Source organism: Varroa jacobsoni, unplaced genomic scaffold, assembly GCF_002532875.2.
Source record: "Varroa jacobsoni isolate VJ856 unplaced genomic scaffold, vjacob_1.0 scaffold_1460, whole genome shotgun sequence".
Taxonomy (NCBI): domain Eukaryota; kingdom Metazoa; phylum Arthropoda; class Arachnida; order Mesostigmata; family Varroidae; genus Varroa; species Varroa jacobsoni.
The window spans coordinates 8230-20693 of NW_019214362.1; the positions used below are offsets into that span (position 1 = coordinate 8230).

General features: G+C 38.3%; 1 long non-coding RNA gene across 5 annotated transcripts; it reads left to right on the top strand.

Annotated features, from left to right (window-relative positions):
- Nucleotides 1-4492: 4492 nt before the first annotated feature.
- Nucleotides 4493-10551, top strand: LOC111270275 (uncharacterized). 5 transcript variants are annotated; one of them, XR_015314905.1, is made up of 5 exons: nucleotides 4672-5860; nucleotides 6048-6105; nucleotides 6294-6351; nucleotides 7898-7952; nucleotides 8084-10551. It is a non-coding gene; the product is annotated as an uncharacterized LOC111270275 (long non-coding RNA). The 5 variants fall into 5 exon arrangements; XR_015314907.1 differs by lacking the exon at nucleotides 4672-5860 and adding an exon at nucleotides 4493-4661 and having other exon boundaries at nucleotides 7898-10551; XR_015314904.1 differs by having other exon boundaries at nucleotides 7898-10551.
- Nucleotides 10552-12464: the final 1913 nt, after the last annotated feature.

The following is a 12464-nucleotide window of genomic DNA, read 5'->3' on the forward strand; positions in this document are numbered from 1 at the left end:
TTGTGACCAGCCAAGTGACAGCGCTAGTCTCGCCCTTTAACTGATGCGCCACGTCAGGATGGCGGTCCTAAACACAGAATGCCCTAATAGGAAAATTGACACACAGTCCAATAAGTAGCGATATCTAGTAGATAGATATGTAATAATCCATCGTACAGGTCAACGATAGTTGTTTTGTCGAGCGCGTACGTCACAATTTGTACGTGTTGAAGTATGGGCCGCACCGTACGCGTCGCCGCAGTCGTGCTGATGCTCTATAGATTGTATCATTCATGTCAACGAAAAAGCTGAGAAAGATGAGACAGACCAGAAAAGCAGAGAAAAAAGTATGACTGAGTAATCGAATAGCTTCTGGTTACCGTGACACTGGATGCTGCATGGAAATCAATGTGTCAAGCGTTGCGTCACTGCGCAACACTTAACACATTGACTACCTAATAAATTATTTTGCTCGTCGGAAAGGCGATTAACGATCTGTGCGCGAATCCGATTAGTAATTGAACGAACACAAGTTACTCGGCATCATACAAGATCAGACACAATGCTGATGGATTAAACTGGGTTCGATCAGCGTTTGGGTTTAGTCGTGGTAACATAAATGCATGAAAAAGAACCATCGATTGCGAGTTCTAAGACATGCAACAAATTGCGGTATAACATTTCGTATCGGATCGGATGATTTGGCGTAATCAGAAGGGCAGGTTTCTATTGATGAAAAAGCCAGATTCGTACAGGCCCTTAATATTTTTGTAGTCGCTTTTTGGTGAAATCGATCAGCCCGATCAACATCAGAGATTCCAGATTTGCATTCATATTCAGCGTCCAAGTACAGAACCGTTATTAAGCGATTTTCCAAGCGATACATCCCTCGAGTGAACGATTATATACCTTTTAAAGACAAAATATACAGTTGACTTACTGTTTGAATGAACATAATATCATTGAGAGATCGGCTACGTACATTGCTCAACCGTAAAGCTTCGCATTTTTTTAAATTCGGTTTATTTCATTAGAAGTAACTGCTCAATTCGAAGGTACCGCTACTGCATTTATAGGGGATTGTCATGGATAAATACACAATCGTTCAAAGGTCCAAATAATCGTCACTGTAATAGTAGACAATAACCATACAAAAATCACATCATCGATCAATCTCTACCTGGCCGGATAATTTTCCATGAAAATGTGCACGCTCTGCAATGGTCCCCTTGTTGTTCAGGCTTCTTCGAACGTAGTCACCGCCTCTCTATTGCGGATCGCGTTCCCTTAAACAGTACGAACTGTGTTGTTCAATGACACGTCATGTACTATGCCGTACATATTATGCTCTGCTTTGGAGTGCAATTTAAACATAAACTGAATTTATAAATGCGCTCTATACAGCACATCTGAAGATATTAAGGACCAGTTCATAGTTTTTTTTCGTTCGTAACAGAAACCACGAGGACAACAAAGCAAACTCCGGAACTTGTATGGAGGAGCATAGGGAATATGGGACATCTCGTTACGAAGTGTTTAATAGTGACACGTAATCGAACGAGTAATGCTCATTTAATTATCTGTTTTGCAAGGGGATCGAGATGAAGCTGTCCTTGTATTCCATATGGTATTTCTTCTTCGCATAACCATTTCTGTTGTTGTTGTAGCCTTTCTAGAAGCGTATTCATTAAGAAATCAAGTTCAGCAGTATTTTATACAGAAAGTTTGCAAGTTACCTTTTATGCTCCGGGTTTTTTTTTGGCCGGCCTTTGGCTGCTTCCTAGCCATCATGAAACGCAGTCGGTCTGTTTTTGACGCCTAAATTCGAACTTAGACTACAACATATTCCTACGATAAGCCAGTGAATACGTTTACCACGGGGATGTTCTATCAACCTCCGGACGACCATGTAATAGCCATCCCGGTGCCAGTCTTCTTTATCAATTCGTTTGTTTAAGCCCCAGCCGAGTATTAAAAAACCGAAAGTGGCAAGAAGTTGCGCAATTATGTCGGACGGGAAGATTCCTTATTTATGTAAGTATATATAGTTTTTACTGTCGGTAAACGTTATGTTAGCGATATGCACTTAGACGTGTCTAACATGCGTTTTTAGCTTGTTAAATAAACATGCTCATCTGATCCCTTCTCGACTAGTAAATGCAATGGCTCATTTATTTATTATCAATCAATTATTATATAGTATAAATTAGTTAGAAATTTAGATTTTTTTACTTAAAGCATCTTTGCGGTCTACGAGAATACACAATCATAGACATGACTACCGTACCTATTACATACCTCCATACACATTTATCTATATACTTATAGGAATCTGTACTATTCTATATATACAGGCGTTAAACGAATCTTGTCCTTTCGGTTTTACGTATAAACACTTCTATGAACGTGCTTTTCTAGAGGGTGTCGGCGTAACTGTTCCCAAATAAAATCAGCTCCATTCATTAATTCTAGCAAAGGGAAATTCTATTTCTACCATTATATTCGAAAAATTAACGTATTGAGATACTGCAGTATTAAGCGGCAAGATTCAAAGAAATCACCAATCGTTTGAATTGTAAGTTTGGCATGCAGGCATAACGTTGACAGTAAAGCTGTAGGGATCAACTTTTGATGAGATATATACGATACTATACATATATATATATATATATAAAATTCTTAAAAAACCTAGATAGCCGTTTAATTTTTAACTATCATTCTTTGCTGATGATTTTCGGACAATATATCAATATCACTAATACGGTTTGCGTAGTTTGTTGTTACTATGTATAATTAGCATTCCGAATCGCACAGTTAAATCTATAAGGACTCGATGGAATAATTGTAGGCTTGGACCAGCAAGCATCTTGTGATTTCTATCGCATCACGGATACTAGGCCATTAATTAGGCAGAAAGAGGTTTTAAACGTATGCATCGATAGTGATAGACATTCTCGACCGCTAAGATCATGCATAGACGAATCTATAGTAAAATATCTAGACAATGTTTTCATAACAAAACCTGGGATAGGCAAACATGTGCAAGTTGGAAAATACCACCAACGTAAATTCAGACTGCTCGATATAGAGTTTATCTACCGAACGCAGCCGTATCAAATGCGTTAAGTTTTCCGTTCTAATTTAGAGAACGCCAGCTTCAAAATGCGGAGGACGTCTATATTGCACAGATATTAAAATAACCACACGAACACGTTACAGCGTCCAAGCTAATTCCTTTACAGTATGCATTTATCTCTAGCATATTTTGCGACCAGCTTCGCTCTTTATGTGACCCAAGTTCAAGACAAAACTTTACGAGTTGTCTAATTTCTGTTCCAGCTTCTGCTAAAAATTCACATTAGACAATACCGCTAAATATTGCCCCATAGGTGGCGTATTCTTTATGGAGGTTGCGAGCTGATGCTTTATGCAGACCATATGCTGCTAATAACGTGATATTTTAAGACTTTGCCCGCCTAAATTTTAAACTCCGTATCTTGACACTACTATATATACATCTATCTCGTTCTACGTGGATTCACAAACTACGTGTGGAGTATTTCTCGTTTGAATTTTTGCGATGGCTTTACACACTTTTTTCCATTACGAGATAGACATCGTTCAGTCTGTCGGACACCTTTAGTGGAGTTTTAGAGATAATAATGGAGAGTTGTATTAACGAGCCTGTTCAGGTGCGGTGGATAGGAGCAATAGCTACTATTCACTTAAAACATTAATAGCTACATGCACAAATATCGATTTGATGTATTATTGAAATACACGATTTGGTAACAATAATGGATAACAAACTGGCCATCACGGTAAGATTCTAGCATCCATCAGAGACGTCGGTCTCGATCATTTATAACTCATTACGTATACAATTTATCTAACTACTTCATTAAAGGTCTCAGTTCATTCTCTTGATTAATGCGACCCGGAGATACTCATTAATTGCCACGGCTCCTTTGACAGCGTCGCCCCAGTGGAAACCTTCCATAAGCAACGTACCCATTCATAAAGCCCATCATGCAAAAATACTGCCAAACAAAACCAGTCAAGTGGGCGCGGCGAGTGTTCACTGGCAGAGGAGAGTGTATCTCTAGACAAGCATGCTACAGAATCGTTTGAGGAAGAGTAACACTCCCTCGCGTTCGAGGGAAGATGAAAATTGAAAACTTGGAACTTGTTCAACTGATTCGAAGGGAGCTGTCGCTCTGTAGAAACGCCGCTTCCCAATGGCTCACATATTGACACTTTACCAATGACAAACTATGCGTTATGTTAGCAGCCAGGGTGCTCTTATATTTCATTGTGGCCTCTCAAAATTTCATCGTATAGATTATCTTAGCTAAGTATTGGTGGAATCAATTTTTCCCCCACCTCTCTCTCTCTCTCTCCTCTCTCTCTCTCTCTCTCCCTCTCTCTGCTGATATGGGTGACTGACCTCAGCTGGCGCTGATCCTAATATACAATAACATCTAAAAGACCCGTGTTTTCTAAATTTAGACAGCACGAAAGCGCACGAGAGCGCTATCGGTTCGACCTGCCCGTCCGATAGACGACGGGTGTACTAGTAATGTTCATAGGAAGAGAAGACACCGCACTCATCACTGGCTTCAACTTGAAACAGCTTATATTACTCGATCTGACTATCGTGGTTTACCACATAAACAATATAGGTAAGGGCTCGAAGTACCTCACTAGCTTGTTGGAATAAGACGACTTGCAGAAAAGTAGAACTCTTGGCTTGCTTAAAAAAGACAGAAAATATCTATCTGCCCTTTTAGCGGAGAATATAGTGGCAACAGAGCTGGTAAGGCCTGCATATCCAACATAATAAACTCGATACTAAGGATCACGTAATCAAAATGATTACATAAAAGTAAAATGTAACTATTAATTGCTTTCTGTGGGCTCGTCACGCGACGCGCTTATATATCTTTGATTCATACTGTAATTGAACATGCCTATAACAGCTTTCAGGAGCGATAAGAAAAATCGCGGAGGATGACCTCATTATTATATTATGAAATGTACGTCCTTGTTCACAGAATCCATGCTTTCTCGTAGGTAAATTCTTTGGGCCACTGAAACCAGCACGTCGACTGAAAAGCTTCACTAACATTGAAGGCCTGACAGGGTCTTTCTATTAACTACTAAAATATCTTGTTCAAGCTAGTATAGTCTGAACAATATTATATGTATATCTTTATCGCTCTTTGCTTAGCAATAAAAACGACCCATGCACAATCGTCTAACAAAGCTGAAGGGTATTGCTTCAATCGTATTAATACTGTTCTTGTTGCAGCATCAAGCACTTCGTAATAAACAAATATCTATTGGTATCGAGTTAGGTTAGAGAGTACATCTCTAAGAATATATAGAGTACATCTAATAAATCCTGTTATTATCTCGCTTTATAATTGCTATTACTACTAGTACTAAACAGTGTTAACGCATGAAGGGGTTTCCCATAGTCACAGAAAGACGTGCCACTGTATCTCTAATTGCGGCTATCTTCAAAAGCGTTCACGCCTGTTTGGCCGTCGTCCGTTATGTCACGGTGCCAGTGGGGTAGCAGGGAAAAAATCAAATAAGGAATTCTATGGTACAGCATCAGGAGCCTAGAGACATGGATACGGAAAATGTGGCCGGGAAGATAGCGTAGGACATAGGCGATAAGTTAGGATAAGAACAGTACAACCTGGAGATGCGGAATGGCGTCAGGCAAATTGACGTGCGATCTGTTTGTTGGGCGCTGTCTGATTGCATCATTTATTAGCCAAGTTCAACACTTTGTCAAGGCTTCAACTGACGGCCCTGGAGTATTCAAAACAATTAATGAGAAGGCGCTAATTTACGACGAAGTTACAACATTGTGAGTCGGCAAATGAATTTGTTGGATATTATTGGAATAGCCATTAATATTCATCAATAAATCAATGGCAGATATTTGTTATATTTAGACATTTAATGAATACTTTAGTAAGTGAAAATTTACAAATCACACGATAAACTGCTCGCGGATTCCGGCAGAGTTTTTTAGAAGTCGCCTATTTTTACAGACTATGTCACAGTGCGCACAAAGATGGCTGTACCATGAAGAAGGGCTATCCCATAAAGGTAAGCTCTCGTATCTTTTATTTACAGTATTCCGCAAAAGAAGATAATGACTTAATGATAGTATCAGTGGCTGTATTTCGGTGGTTCGTTTAGGTAGGCAAAGTGGAAGACCTAAAATTTGGCTGGTAATCACATTTATAAAATTCTAGGGATTTTAACAAATGTTGTAATAAATGGGTTTATTTCAGAAATGTACTTCCGCAGACAAGGCTGTGCTGACCCAACACGCTAAATAAGAACGTAAATGTAAGACCCTGAAAAAAACCTAATTCCACGTTACACACTGAAGTTAGTAAAACACCATAAGCATTGAGTCAATAAGTAAAATAAAGTGGAAGGTGACATTCGTCCATTTGTTGAAGCGGTTTAGTTGTGAGGATTTCAATCAGATACAGGAGAACAATGACGCAACAATAAAGCGTCCTGCAATAGGTAAACGGCTCGTCCCGACATGTTACAATATCCTGAAAAAAAAAAAAGAAAGATTATCTAGGAAAAAAAAACAACATTTACGCTATTCGAATGCACTGCATCACTTCCATGTATTACTACGGTAATGCGTCAGTAGCTATTCTATTTTATTTATAACTATTTTGTTTATTATGATTATGCTATTTGTGAAAAAAGAAAAACAGAAATCCATTGATTTTCCCTGAAATTGCCGAAAGTTAATTTATGCAGTTGCTGAAAAGTAAAAATTCCATTTGACGTAAACGGTTAGTGCTTTGTTTAATAAAAGTCGTTCTGTTAATTTCTCTGGATATCGGTGAGCTTATATTTGTGAGTGAATATAATTATAATATATCACCCACTTCGTAATAACAGTGCTCTCTACTGTATTTACGTTACTCACTATACCATTTGGTATATATTATAATTTTATGCTAGTAAACTATGGTTACGAGTTACCATATTACATCACTTACCAAAGCTATGTAACTTATACACGAATTGATAACGTTGATTATGCTATTGTTAAACGAGTAGTTTTATTCGCGTTTATACATAAAAAAAAAAACGATTACAGAAGGCGAGTCTTTCGAAATGATGATTCATGAAAGGCACCTCACGAGAGTTGAGAAGCTCGCTCACGAAAGTACTATTATTGAGTTCCATATTTGTTCAGGCAGGTTCCATTTGATATGCCTGCCAAATAGGAATTAAGGTTCCTATTATAATGAGAGATTTAACAAGGTACAGAACAGCGTAAATGCCTTGACGCCAACCTACACCATCACTGTATCATATTTTTCCGCTGTAGCTGAACAGGATGTCCAGAGTGCGGAAATGGTTCTGCAAGTATGCGAAGCTGATTGGAAGTATTCAAACTTGTCGCAGTTGATCAAAAGGACAACGATTATTTTAATTTTGGTATCTTGATACCTCTTCCGAGAGTCCTCTATTGTAAACTCTGCAAAATATATAAATGTATTTGGGTTAGAATTATATATATATATATATCGATAGCGTCCCAAAGTTAGGTACGGTATTTCTACGTTAAGGTATACAAAATGATCTACTACAAAGTTTTTTTTTATATTGATTCGAAGCCGTTAGTCACAAAGCTTCACCGATATTTTCTATAAATGTTCCGTTCAATATCAAATTCTAAAAATATTAAATATTGCAGTTAATAAATAATTATAAAGTAAGCTTTCGTGAATATAACATTATGATAAGTTTTACGTTGGTGATTCGGTGTTAGCAGACCAGTTTTGTCATCATAATAACAATACGCCTTGGATAGTTACAATGCGATTTTAACTGTAGCAATTGCCACCATTTTTCTTAGGACGCTTGACCTTTGCTGGTGCATCAGGGACCCTATCCCCCGTTTGGCTGAACTGGTGGGCGAATCACTAACTTATGCTTCTGCTAGTGCCTCTGATGAAATCGATGATAGGTAAGTGGTCAGGCGAATCCTGGTCTTTCTCTTTGAAGGTGTAATTAACATTGTTTTGCTTATTTGCGTTGGTAGACAGTATCCGGAACCTGATCTCCTCGTTATTCCCCACACCCGATGACCCCATAAATACTGCAGCAAGTTCCAAGTCATGATGAACTGGTAGAGGCCTTTCGCAATAGCCCTGCAAATTCGTGGAACACTTCGAGCGCTTATCGTTTCTATGAGATTTCGCCTCTGATTGACGACAGCCAATAAAGACCATATCAAAGATAAGAAAGAAGAAAAATCCTGTTCTCGAAATAAGAAGTAGTTTGACAAGTATAAAATCGGCCACCAAGGACCTTGATGCTACTATACTGACATCGAACAGCTAGCTATTTAGTTAAATCTAAAAAAAAATTTAAAGAGAGCGTCGCGCGAAACGCTTCCAGTTTGGTTTCTCAAATGTAGTCGTACCAGAGACAACCTGAGCCAGTTCGCGCAGAATAAACGTTATTCGATTTTTGGTCGCAATAGAAAATACTTTATCAGTTCTATTTTATTAGGTAGCTTTATATGTGTAGGTTTGCCAACTTTAAGAAGTATGTGTCATCATATTTCAAAACTTACCTAGATCAGGTCCTTTTTGAAAATATTAACTTATTTTTCGTAGGTATATATAATGTTTTATCATACATAATTAAACTTGTTGTTTCTTTCAAGGAAACAGCGAAAATACATGCAGTCCACAAACAAATGCCAAGGTTTGACGCAAAATACCCCTATACAGTCCTAGCGATGAGACACTGCCATGCTGTGTAATGTATGGAGAGGTTATATCTCTCCAGAAACGCAATACGACTCCAAGACGCATACGAGCCGGAGAACAAACAATGAGGAAATCTCACTCTAATAACAGCGCCCGTATCAATTTGTCTTTGAACTCGAGAAGTATGTGAACGCAAGAAAAGAGTTTGTCCTTCTAAAATATCATAGCGGACGTACATTATCTAAATCATACAGAATGTCACGCTACTCTTATTGGATACCTAAGGAAGTAGAGTGCGGTTGTTTACCTTAGAGTTACATTACTTCATTAGAGGAACTACATCGGATAGCATTAACTCACACTAGTCTACTTGACTGAAATACAGAACTTCTGTTATGATGGGAACAAGGTGTAGTGTCTTGTTTATGTTCTTGAAAGATTTAATTTTACTTATCAAAGCAACGTTTTTTCAGAAGAATTTCCAAATGGTCTTTCGTTTGGGACTAACATATTTTTTGTTTTAGCGATAAAACTAAGGTTTCGTGGCTCCGTATACTGTGTAGTGGTTATAACACGATCGGGGGGATAATTGACCCTGGATAAACTGTTAACTTCTAAAGCGCAAATAAATATAAAGAAGTTTTCGAACACCGCTTATTTGCTTCCAACCACCGCTGAAACTTATTCAACTCGGCCGGTTCATCCTACACAAAGCAGACTCGTTATTATATCAGGAGCAAAGCTAGAAGTGAGTGAGGTTAACTAAAATTTGTGCTATTATTTCACATGTAAAAAGTAGAATCAGCATTGTCTCAATATATAAATACATATACATACATACATAAAATAAATAAATATACATAAATATAGATACATGTATATATAGAAACACCTCATTACCAATTGACCGTGAAATATTTTAACATCCGCTCCGCAGCAAATAGAGCTAGCTTCGATCAAACGTAGTTTTCTCCTCTACGAGCTGGCCCTATGTCGTTGATAATACCCTCATTTCGGACTTCTAAGCCCACACGATGCTTCGATTTGAAAACACAAAATATCAAGCCAACACAACTGTACGCAGGTCTGGTTTTTCTTATAGGTAGGAAACTAACGAAATAAACAACGAATATAAGGATGGATCTGAATAGGTCTGCTTGCCTCAAGCTGTCAGTCAATCCTTGGGGCTTCTCAGATGTAATAGAAAAAAACGTACCCACGTTTCTATGCGCCCATTACGTTGATGATGGTTTTTTGCACGCTCATCAACGCATGTTCCTTTTGCCTGGGAATACGATCGCCTACACCCAACGGTCAATATCAGTCGAGTGACTGGTATGACACCGCTTTAACAATTCGCAACGTTGTCTCCCAACACGAAAATACCATAATGTCCACTAACTTTTGACTTAATTTCTTTTTTTTGTCTTGTTCCTGATAACAATGGGCTGTACAATTTAATTTAGTACATTGCGCTCTACGCTACCGTATTTTTACATCAATGCCACGAGACTATTATTGATACGGAGGTAGTATAACCCTTAGCAGCTTCTTATCGATTTGTCGAACACCTTCGGCTACGTTTGAAACAAGACAGGATTTATGTTATTGTGTGAACGTGATGCTACGTTATGGGAAGGCGTATCCAAGGGTGATACCAACTCTTCTTCCAAGATTGCCTGTAGATATTGTCACTGCAAAGAACTCGTCTCGGCAGGGCAAACTCACGCGAAGAGCATATTTTATAGTTAACTCCTTACGGAAACCAACAAATTTAGGGGAAAGAGCTTATACAGCCTAATTTAATGCGTTTACAGGAGTTCCCGCTTTTCCATGTGTCAACGATCTTCTTCGTTGGGCCGCGATTCCCAACGAAAATGCTGCGGATACCCGTAGCCTTTAAAAACTATAACCGCTCGGTATGTTAAATAATGTTTATAAAATGATAATGTGTTTTTTATTAGATATTATTAAGTTTGTTTGGAAGTATTTCCATGACGCGTAACGATAAATAAACTGTACTCGAAAAGCTATATCTCAATAAAACCTGTATTTTGCGGGTAGATTTCTTCTTTTATTTTATTGAGAAGCAAATTTATTAAACCAATCTTGGTTGACGTGGTAGTTGTCTCTAGCATCTCGGGTTGAATTGGGATGAATGTTTCCTTCCTCCTGACTAAACTTACTGCCATTCAACATTATTGGTAAAACGAAAGGCTTGTTTACAATGATAAAAGTTCTTGATCTACGATTATATATCATGACATATACAATAGTATCTTGCGGTAAATTGCAACTGTCCCTACATGCAGATTTCAATAAATTTCCTAATGAAATTCGTAAGAGTAGTCGGTGTCATTTAGTTTCCTCAAGATAATCAACGGCCGCTCTTGTGATGCAAGCACTTCACAAAGATCAGCTGAGCTCTACTTTGGCCTTGTAGCGGTCAACATACTAGAACAGGCTTACGCATTTACCAAGACGGTAGCATATTATGGTAACCCTGCACAAGTTTACTAATGTAAGCTGCAAAAGAGGTACCGAGGAGACTGAAGGTCTGTCAACGTAATTGATCTAAAATTTTTGCGTAAAGAGATAATCAGGCGAAATTAGTAGCAAAACGGACACCTTTTTGGATCAACTTTTCCATAGATCCAAAGAAGCAGCCTTAAATTAAATGACCACGAAGTGCAAAAAATGTATCGATATTCTTCCTATAATTATTTGTTGCGTTATATCAATATTCCCAGAGGCAGTTGTCGGTGAAGTAGAAATAGAGTACTAGATGGCAAGGTATGATGCTCCAAGCAAGACTTCGACGTAAAATCTGTTTCTATTACCATAGCTTGATCAACCAGTACCACTGCATCGCACGCGCTCTACTTATCTTCTCAAACACGTTAGGAGTACACCCGGACATATTTCCAACCAATCAAAAGGAATACTATACAATGTCGCTAAAAGTCGACTATTCACCGAAGTGCTAGGTATTTTTTCCATTTCTAGTATTTTTAAAAGTTTAAGGAACACAGAGACGTCGGTTTGTTAAAGAAATCGGTGCTATACTATCTCGGTTGCAACAATATACGCTGTCATAGAATAAATCATATTTGCTCAAGGTCACAGTCTAGGTTTTCCATGGACAAAAGAGTTGCCTCCCGTTATATGCTATTTATCTATATTATAGATATCCCATAGACAACCTTGTTAAGGGGCTATATTATATGGTAAAGCGTTTCAAATGAATATCTAAGTGAAGAATTGTGAATGCCCATGGAGCCTATACACTCGGCCCGCTATCACCTGTTTGCCTATTGAATAATGTGACTCACTAGCAGATCTAGACGCTGACCACAAAATATTTGACTCTATGCACCCAGAGCCAAAGAAAGACAATCAGACAGTAACACATATTCAAGGGAAAGGGGCTTCGTGATGTGGAAGTTTCCACCGATACCGTCGGATGTAGTAAATCGACCCCACGTGGTTTTGGCCAATCGTTTTGTCTGTCCCTAACAGGGAGCCGACAGCTGGGTCAGAGGGTGAACGCACGCCAGTATTCTAATAGCAGTAATAAAACACGTACCGAATTGACGCAAATTATTCTTTAACCGTGCCGTACTAGATAGCGTTAACACGGAGTCGTCTATATTTATCTAGAATTGCAGGGTTTATTTAAACCATTTTGATATATGTAAATGTTGG